Source organism: Apodemus sylvaticus, chromosome 8 (assembly GCF_947179515.1).
Source record: "Apodemus sylvaticus chromosome 8, mApoSyl1.1, whole genome shotgun sequence".
Classification (NCBI taxonomy): domain Eukaryota; kingdom Metazoa; phylum Chordata; class Mammalia; order Rodentia; family Muridae; genus Apodemus; species Apodemus sylvaticus.
The window spans coordinates 100338574-100345977 of NC_067479.1; the positions used below are offsets into that span (position 1 = coordinate 100338574).

The window sequence follows — 7404 nt, forward strand, 5'->3', positions numbered from 1 at the left end:
AAATTACTACCCTCATCTGTAAAACAGATAATTATAGCATGTACTGTACAGAATGAGGAGAAGCACAAAGGGTTGAGCCCAGTTCAAAGTACTGCTGTAGTAGTGTTAATTAGCATTAATGCTTAGGTGTTCACTTATGTCTGCATTTCCTGACCACCAAGAGAGGTAGGGATATTCTCCCCTTGAGGCCAGCTGAATGTGCTGATGATTGTAGGTGCTACACTGGGGAGCTCAGAGAGGTGCTCTAGCTTTCTCAGTCACTCAGCTTGCAAACAGCAAGGGCAGGGAGGAAATGTTAGGGACTCTAGTTGAAAAACAAATTCCACATTCCACTGTTGGTGCTCTTAGCTCTTCCTTTCCTCCTGTATCTGTTAGGTGTGCTACATATTTTACTGAGATACACAGAAGTAGGCAGTACTGATCCCGAGTGGATGGCTCAGAGGATTTACACACATGTATGCACTGGTGTAGCCACCACCCAGTTCCAGTGCCCCAAGAATCACCTGCATTTCAATCAATTCTCACCCCGTTGGAGTCTTTCTGTAAGATAGGACAGTTGGGGACTGAAGTTTGGTCATTTTCAAGAACAGGAAAAGAAGAGAACATACAAATCAAACCTTGCCTTGCCAAGGCAGGTGTAAAAGGTGTTTTTCTTTTAAAGTACATGGGTGGTTTTAAGGAGAAATTGGAGGAGTTCATTTAGACAATTGTTTTGGTAGTTGGCCACACGTTTGTGGTTCCCAGCGTGACTTGAGGTGTTATTTTAAGTGGGCAGATGGCTGTTTGATAGCTTCTTTATCTTTTGATCTCAGCTCTTGCAAAGGGGAATCTAGTATGCACTACAAGATCAGTGATAAGATTTTCTTTGTAGGTCGGTAACTTTCCTAGCAAATACATTTCAAATTATTTGTTTTTTAAGTCCTGTGCACTGTAGCTGATTTGAAGTGCTGTTGAAGAACAGTTGCCCCCTCTGATCTAACCTTCTGGGGAAGTGGTGGTGGACCTCAAGGGATATCTTTCTTATCTGTGGGAGGCCTGCTGCAGAGGATTTCAGAAATGTTAGCTGTGGGCCCACTGAGCAGCTTATCCTTGTCAGGTAAGGTCAGAAAAGATGATTGGCAGCCATGAGTATATAGTCTAGAGGTTGGTTTCCTTGGGTTGCAGGTACCCAACAGGCTTAGAGATAACCCAGAAGCAGCATTTTTGGGACAGCCTGTTATGTGCTGAGCACAGTACTAGGAACAGATACAGACTGATTCTAAGACTCCCAGGGGCTTGTGGTAGAGCCTGGTGTCAAGGCTTGTGAGGCCCTATGAAGTGACACGTGGCCAAACTCCTTTTCCTTTCCGGGCACGTTGCTGAGTCTTTTTGTATAGTCCCATTTGTTCTCAACAGTGGTTTCTGTGAGCTAGATTAAATCTCTTTTGTCTGGGTGAGCGCAGAGGTTTAGAGTCCTCAGTGCTTGGACTGATATGGGAAAGGGCCCTTCTCGTGTGTCTTGGCTTTACACTCTGAGGAAGTATCCTATTCCTCTTAAAAATAAAGACCAAAAACTCTGGCTGGTCCATAACCACCCTCACTGGTGCCTGCTTTGGCCTCTGCTAGCATCTAGCCTGCCTTTCTATTGGTTTCTGCTCCCAGCTCTTGGTGCAACATTCCTTCTGCTGCTCCTCCTGCTTTAGGGTTGTCATCATACTGTTTGCTTCAACAAGAATGCATTTTCTCTACCCCTCAGCTTCTCCTCCTGGAGACTCCTTGGTTCTAAGAAGGTTTCCTCAGAGAACCTTGTACAGCCTCTCCTCTAAAAGTCCCCACTTGTGTTCACAGCACTGATCACCAAGTCAAGATGGAAGACACCAGATAGGCCAGCACGTGAGCCTTACCCGAAGTGAAGGGCCATCTTCCTTCTTGCCACATTGTCTAGGGTGACCCCTAATCCACCCTGGCTCCTCTTTCATGGGATTCTTTTATGTGTTCTTTATCTTTAGCCTTTACATTTGCTTCTTCAAACATGATAGAAACTGGAAGAATGGAATGTCTGCCCCTTAGAGCCCCAACTTCTGGACACCAACACTCTCACATTGTAGCTAAGGAGGGGTCTCTTGCTCCCATTTGAGGCCAGTATCAGTTCTTGGCACCATAGTTTCATTGTCTGCGATTCCCTCCAGTCTGGGATCGTAAGCCCCATTTGTCTCTGTTTGGGTTTTTCTCTGGCCCCTATTACTCTATCTTCTCTATTGACCTGGCCTCAGGCCAGGCCTTAGTCTTAATGCTGAGCCCCCTTGCCCTTTGCTTCTTGTGAGTATTTGATGGTCACCCTTGTCTCACTCAACTGAAGAGTCAATAACACTTGCTTCATCAGCAATTTTATTAGTCCCTTGGTTTGGCCACACTGAAAGGGTCAGTGGCTTTCTTCGGCTAGTTGCTCCGACTCAGGTCAACTCTGGCTTTGGGACCACATTCTACTTGTTTTCAAAATCTCTAGTCCTTTCCTCTTGTTCTTTCAGCCTCAACATGGTGTCTTTGCTTGACTGAGTCCTTAGTATTCTCAAGCTTGTCCGTCTTCCATACAGTGCTTCCTATCACCCTATCATTCCATACAGTGCTCCCCATCAACCTATTATTCCATAACCATGCATGCCCTGCAAATGTTTTCTAAGCCCTCCTTAAGCCCTAGCCTGTGCCAGATTCTAATGTTCTAGCATGTTCCTTTCTTTTCAAAAGACACTGACTTCCTTAGTAAGACCTTTATTAGGAGGATGATCATCAGCCTTTATTGGCTGACTGAAATTCTAGACTGTAAGTTCAGTGAGGGGTAGGGACATGCTCTGCATTGGTGACCACTGTATTTTCATAGGCCTGCCTTAGTGCGTGGCATTTAGTAAGTGCTCAATAAATATTTGTTGAAATAAAAAAAGGCTTTTAGGATGAAACACATGCATGACTTTTGTGAACAGCTTACATATAAATTGTAGTAAAGACAAAAGTCCCAAGGTGGACTTATAATAATTAAGAGAGAGAAGAAAAAGTAAAAACCTCTTAGGAGTTAATGAAAACATGAAATAAAAGGAGAAGACATAAGTATCCCTAAAGACTCAACAAGAGTTTTGTTATAGATGTAAGGGAGAAAGAGGCAGAGGAGGAGTCCTGGCTGAACATGGTCTGCAGACTAAACTGGACAGTGAGAGGAGGGTGAGGGAGAACAAGAGAGGAGTGCAAATCAAGAGGTGGATTGGGCCATGAAAAACCTGCTGGCCTGGCTGGGTTATATAGGGATCAGGCTGGGGGAAAGGAACGTGGATGCCTAGTCCCTGGGAGGCAGAGTTTTAGAATAGGTGGCAGGGTGAGAAGTGCTGATAGGAGCCACAAGGACTGAGGGATGCTGGGAGAACTGTAGGACCCACAGGGGTTGAGGGATGCTGGGAGAACTGTAGGACCCACAAGGGCTGAGGGATGGTGGGAGGAGCTACAGGGGCTGAGGGATAGTGGGAGAAGCTACAGGGACTGAGGGATGGTGGGAGGAGCTACAAGTACCCAGTGATGCTAGGGAGCTGGACAGTGTCTGCTTTGATATCTCAATATGCTCCTCAGGTTTTTTCCCAGGCTTCTGAGATCTGGCATGGAGGTTGCCAAAAACACTATATTTCCCCATTCATTATAAAAATATTTTCTGATGAAAAATCTGATCTCAGAGCATTTGGGAATGTGATTATACAATGGTAAAGAAAATATATTTTTCTGTCCTCCAAAAACTTCATGCTCTGGGTGTTCATATAGAACAGTAGAAAGAGAATTATAATGGCATAACTAGGAAAGTTGAGCTCTGTACTGTAGTTTCCAAATCTAAATACACATACTAATCATCCGGGACACTTACTGGTTTATAGGGCCTGAGGTAAGAAGTCCGCATCCGTAAAAAGCTCTCACAAGATGCTAATGTTGATGGTCTTGACATAATCCTTTGAAAGGTAAAGGATGGAGACAACCACAGGTACCAAACTTTCTATATATAGCAGGACTGGGGCCTACTGAACTCACAGAGACTGTGACAGCATGCACAGGCTGCAGAAGTTGTTGCCAGATGGGTTTCCAATGCTTAGAGGGGAAGTATACACAAGTCCCACCCTTCTCCTAGAAGTCATGCCCAATGGATAAATAAAAGGAAAAATTTGTCTTCTCCATCACTCTCACTGTGTGTACAAACCACTTAAGTATAAGCCTTGTGCCCAGCAGTAATAGACAGCTACTACAGAACAAGCACAGTGGTTTGTGTCTGTGCACATTTTTTTTTTTACCATGCAGATACTTTGTGTAGATATTATATCTTGTAATTTTATCTTTATGGGATTTCTGTGTGTGTGGTTGTGTATGACTATGTGTCTGTATGAATTTCTTCTCTGTTTTCTTTGCCATTACTTTGTTTTGTTTTATTCATGTTTGATTTATTTTGCCCAATTTTATTTACTTTTCCTTTTACATGCAATATTTTCTAATGAGAGGTAAAGAGCAGGTACACTCTTCCACATGCCTCTCAGTACATGACTGCTTGCATGTGTGTGTGTGTGTGTGTGTGTGTGTGTGTGTGTGTGTGTGTGTGAGGGGGGGTGTATATCTAGATTGAGCTTTCCCTTAGTTGTTAGTTTAAAAGCCAGGACTCTGGAAAACTGACTAAATACACACCTGTATGATATATGTCTACAACCAGATGGTGAGTTTGAGCTACAGGTAATGGAAACAGAGACATCTAAGTTCATAGGATGCATCTTTGAAGAGGTCATATCCATTTGATAAGTTGGAAATTATTGAGGCATCAACAGGCTATAAGGAGAAGGGAATCCTCATGACCCAAGCATCTAGTAACCTGACCATGTCACCAAGATCTGAAGCCATGAAACTTCCATAGCTGCCCTACAACAGCAGCCCCAACCCTATAACAGCAGTCCCAGCTCCACAGCCAGCCTTCCTCTCCCATGAGAAATGGTCTTTTTATTCTTTCTGATCTTTTCAATGTTGTGTATGTGGTAAGTATTGGTTTTAACAAATTGTTAGTGTTTATAAAAAGCAATCTAGTGAGAACGTTATTGAATATTATAAATATGCTATTTAATTAAAAGTTACTTTAAGATTATTCAAAAGGCTTTTTGGGGCAAAAATAAAATTATAAATGTAAGCATTCTGTAGGTTTAAATGTTATACCTAAATAGCTATTTCTCTGATTCTGATGGGCAGGAACAGAAATAAGATTCAACAGGGCCATTCTCTAAATATGTAGCCCCTTTGTAGCAAGCAGGAGATAACTGAAAGATGTACTGTATCTACAGACATGCTCAGACACAAATTCCACAGCTGCTACCAGGTGTGCAGGCATGACTGCTGCTGCCACATCTGGCTGCAGCTATGAACCTGTCACAGAAACTTCTGGTGGCTTTTGTGCTCTCCAGCTCTGGTGCACAAGTTGGATCTGGCATTAAAGTGGCTGGTTTCCCTACAGATTTAAAATGTTTACACTTTGGATATGAGCATGTGTGTCTCCCAAGATCCTCATCCTTGGCCTGTGAATCCTTAGCCTGTTCTTCCTGCAACTAGGCTAGGAGCCTATTGACACAGACAGTAAGATCTGAGTGTGGCATGTGAACACTCAAGTAGGCCTTCAGGTATTTCAGAGGGAACATGTCTGAGGGCTCACAAAAGTCTTCAGGGTTCTTGTCCATCCGTGTGTCCAGGAAGCTACAGAGGATTTTCTTTATTTGTTCATTCTCTTCAGAATGGGGGTGAAAGTATGCATACCTAGATAGGAGGAGACAGAAAATCACCTGTAAAGTACCATGGCCCCCACCCAATACTGGCAGTTCTGTCTGCTGTCAGATATATTATTTCACCTGTATACCATAGGTGCTTTCAATATTTCTGTGCAAATGTTGAACACAACCATTTCTATCCAGACATCTCAGTGGTCACAGGGTCCCTTGGATTATCCTTCATGGATTTTCACTTTGGACACTATTGGGTACTTGAATAATTCTAGAACCTCCTTTACATATGGGGAAAGTGCATTCACCAATGACTCATAAATAATGAGTGAGAGATAGAGTGAGAGATATTCAAGGTAGAGTGTCATCCATTAGGGTCTCAGCTTTTGACAGCCCACTCCATTGGACTAGGCCTAGGAGAAGCTTTATCTTACTTCATGATGCTGGGTCCTGACAATTCTGTACACAATAAGGAAGGAGAGAGAGAGAGAGAGAGAGAGAGAGAGAGAGAGAGAGAGAGAGAGAGAGAGAGAGAGAGAGAGAGAGAGAGAGGGAGAGAGGGAGAGGGAGGAGGGGGGGAGGGAGAGAATATCCTAGAACGATCAAGAGGACTATGTGAGGCTTAGTGATGAGAACTCACCTCATGAACAACAGGCCCAGTAGGGATGTGACAAATCTTTTGTATGTGGACAGAAAGTTAGGGACAAAGAAGGGGTCCCCTTCCTGCAGAGAAGGCACCAGATTGTTCACCAGCCTAACCACAGTTTCTCCACTGAGGCCTGACTCTCTCTGAAGCTCCCTCAGGTTTTGTGGGTCAGAAGCATTCTCACCCTGAGGAAAGAAACAGGTCAAGCTTTCATAGGGCACAGGTCTGCAACATTCTCTTGGTTATTCCAATTCCAAGTTTTTCTGAATTATTTCTACGCCAAACACACAGAGGTAACAGTGGTTACCTGCTCTGTGTGGTCCTGGCCTTGGCTGCCCTTGGTCAAGATTTTTCCGATGAAGGCAAGAGTGAACCCTGTGCCTCCAGTACTGCCATGGCCTTCTCTACTGTTTTTCTTGAGGCCAGAGCCTCAAGTCGTCTGAAGACAGCAAGAGAACATCCTGCCCTCTCTAGTGTCTCAGACAAGTGAGCCTACAGGCCTTGCTCTAAGCAGTTGACTGTGTGGTTACAAAGGTTTTGTATTGTGAGGTCACTCTAAGCAGGTGGGCCCATTATTGTCCCTTCTTCAACAGTACTTTCTTAAAGTTGTTGTGATCCACCTCCCACTTCCCAGGTGCACAAAACAGAAGTATACATGTGTTTCCCATTCCACTTCTCCAGGAGATATCTCAGTATAGACAGCACCTCAGCTTTGTAATCTGAGTCCCCACTGTTGAACTGCATCTGTAACCCTAATCATAAACCCAGCCCTAATTAGCCCAATCTTCCATAAAATCTAGTCATGTTTCCTTGCTTTTATGTGATCTTGTATGTGTTCTGTGTGAAGTGATATCACATGCATGCCTGTGATGGCCACAAGTCCCCACATGTGAGTATTCCTGCATAGGAATTGACTTTCCCAGAATCAGTTTCTACCAACTATGATCATTTAAGGCTTAAGCCCAGAGGTTTACAGCTGGCTTCTGTAAACAGCTGGCTGAGGCATAT

The 7404-nt window shown here is 43.8% G+C and overlaps 1 pseudogene; it reads right to left on the reverse strand.

Annotated features, from left to right (window-relative positions):
- Positions 1-5327: 5327 nt before the first annotated feature.
- Positions 5328-6856, reverse strand: LOC127690825 (ral guanine nucleotide dissociation stimulator-like; annotated as a pseudogene).
- Between the last annotated feature and the right edge of the window lie 548 nt (positions 6857-7404).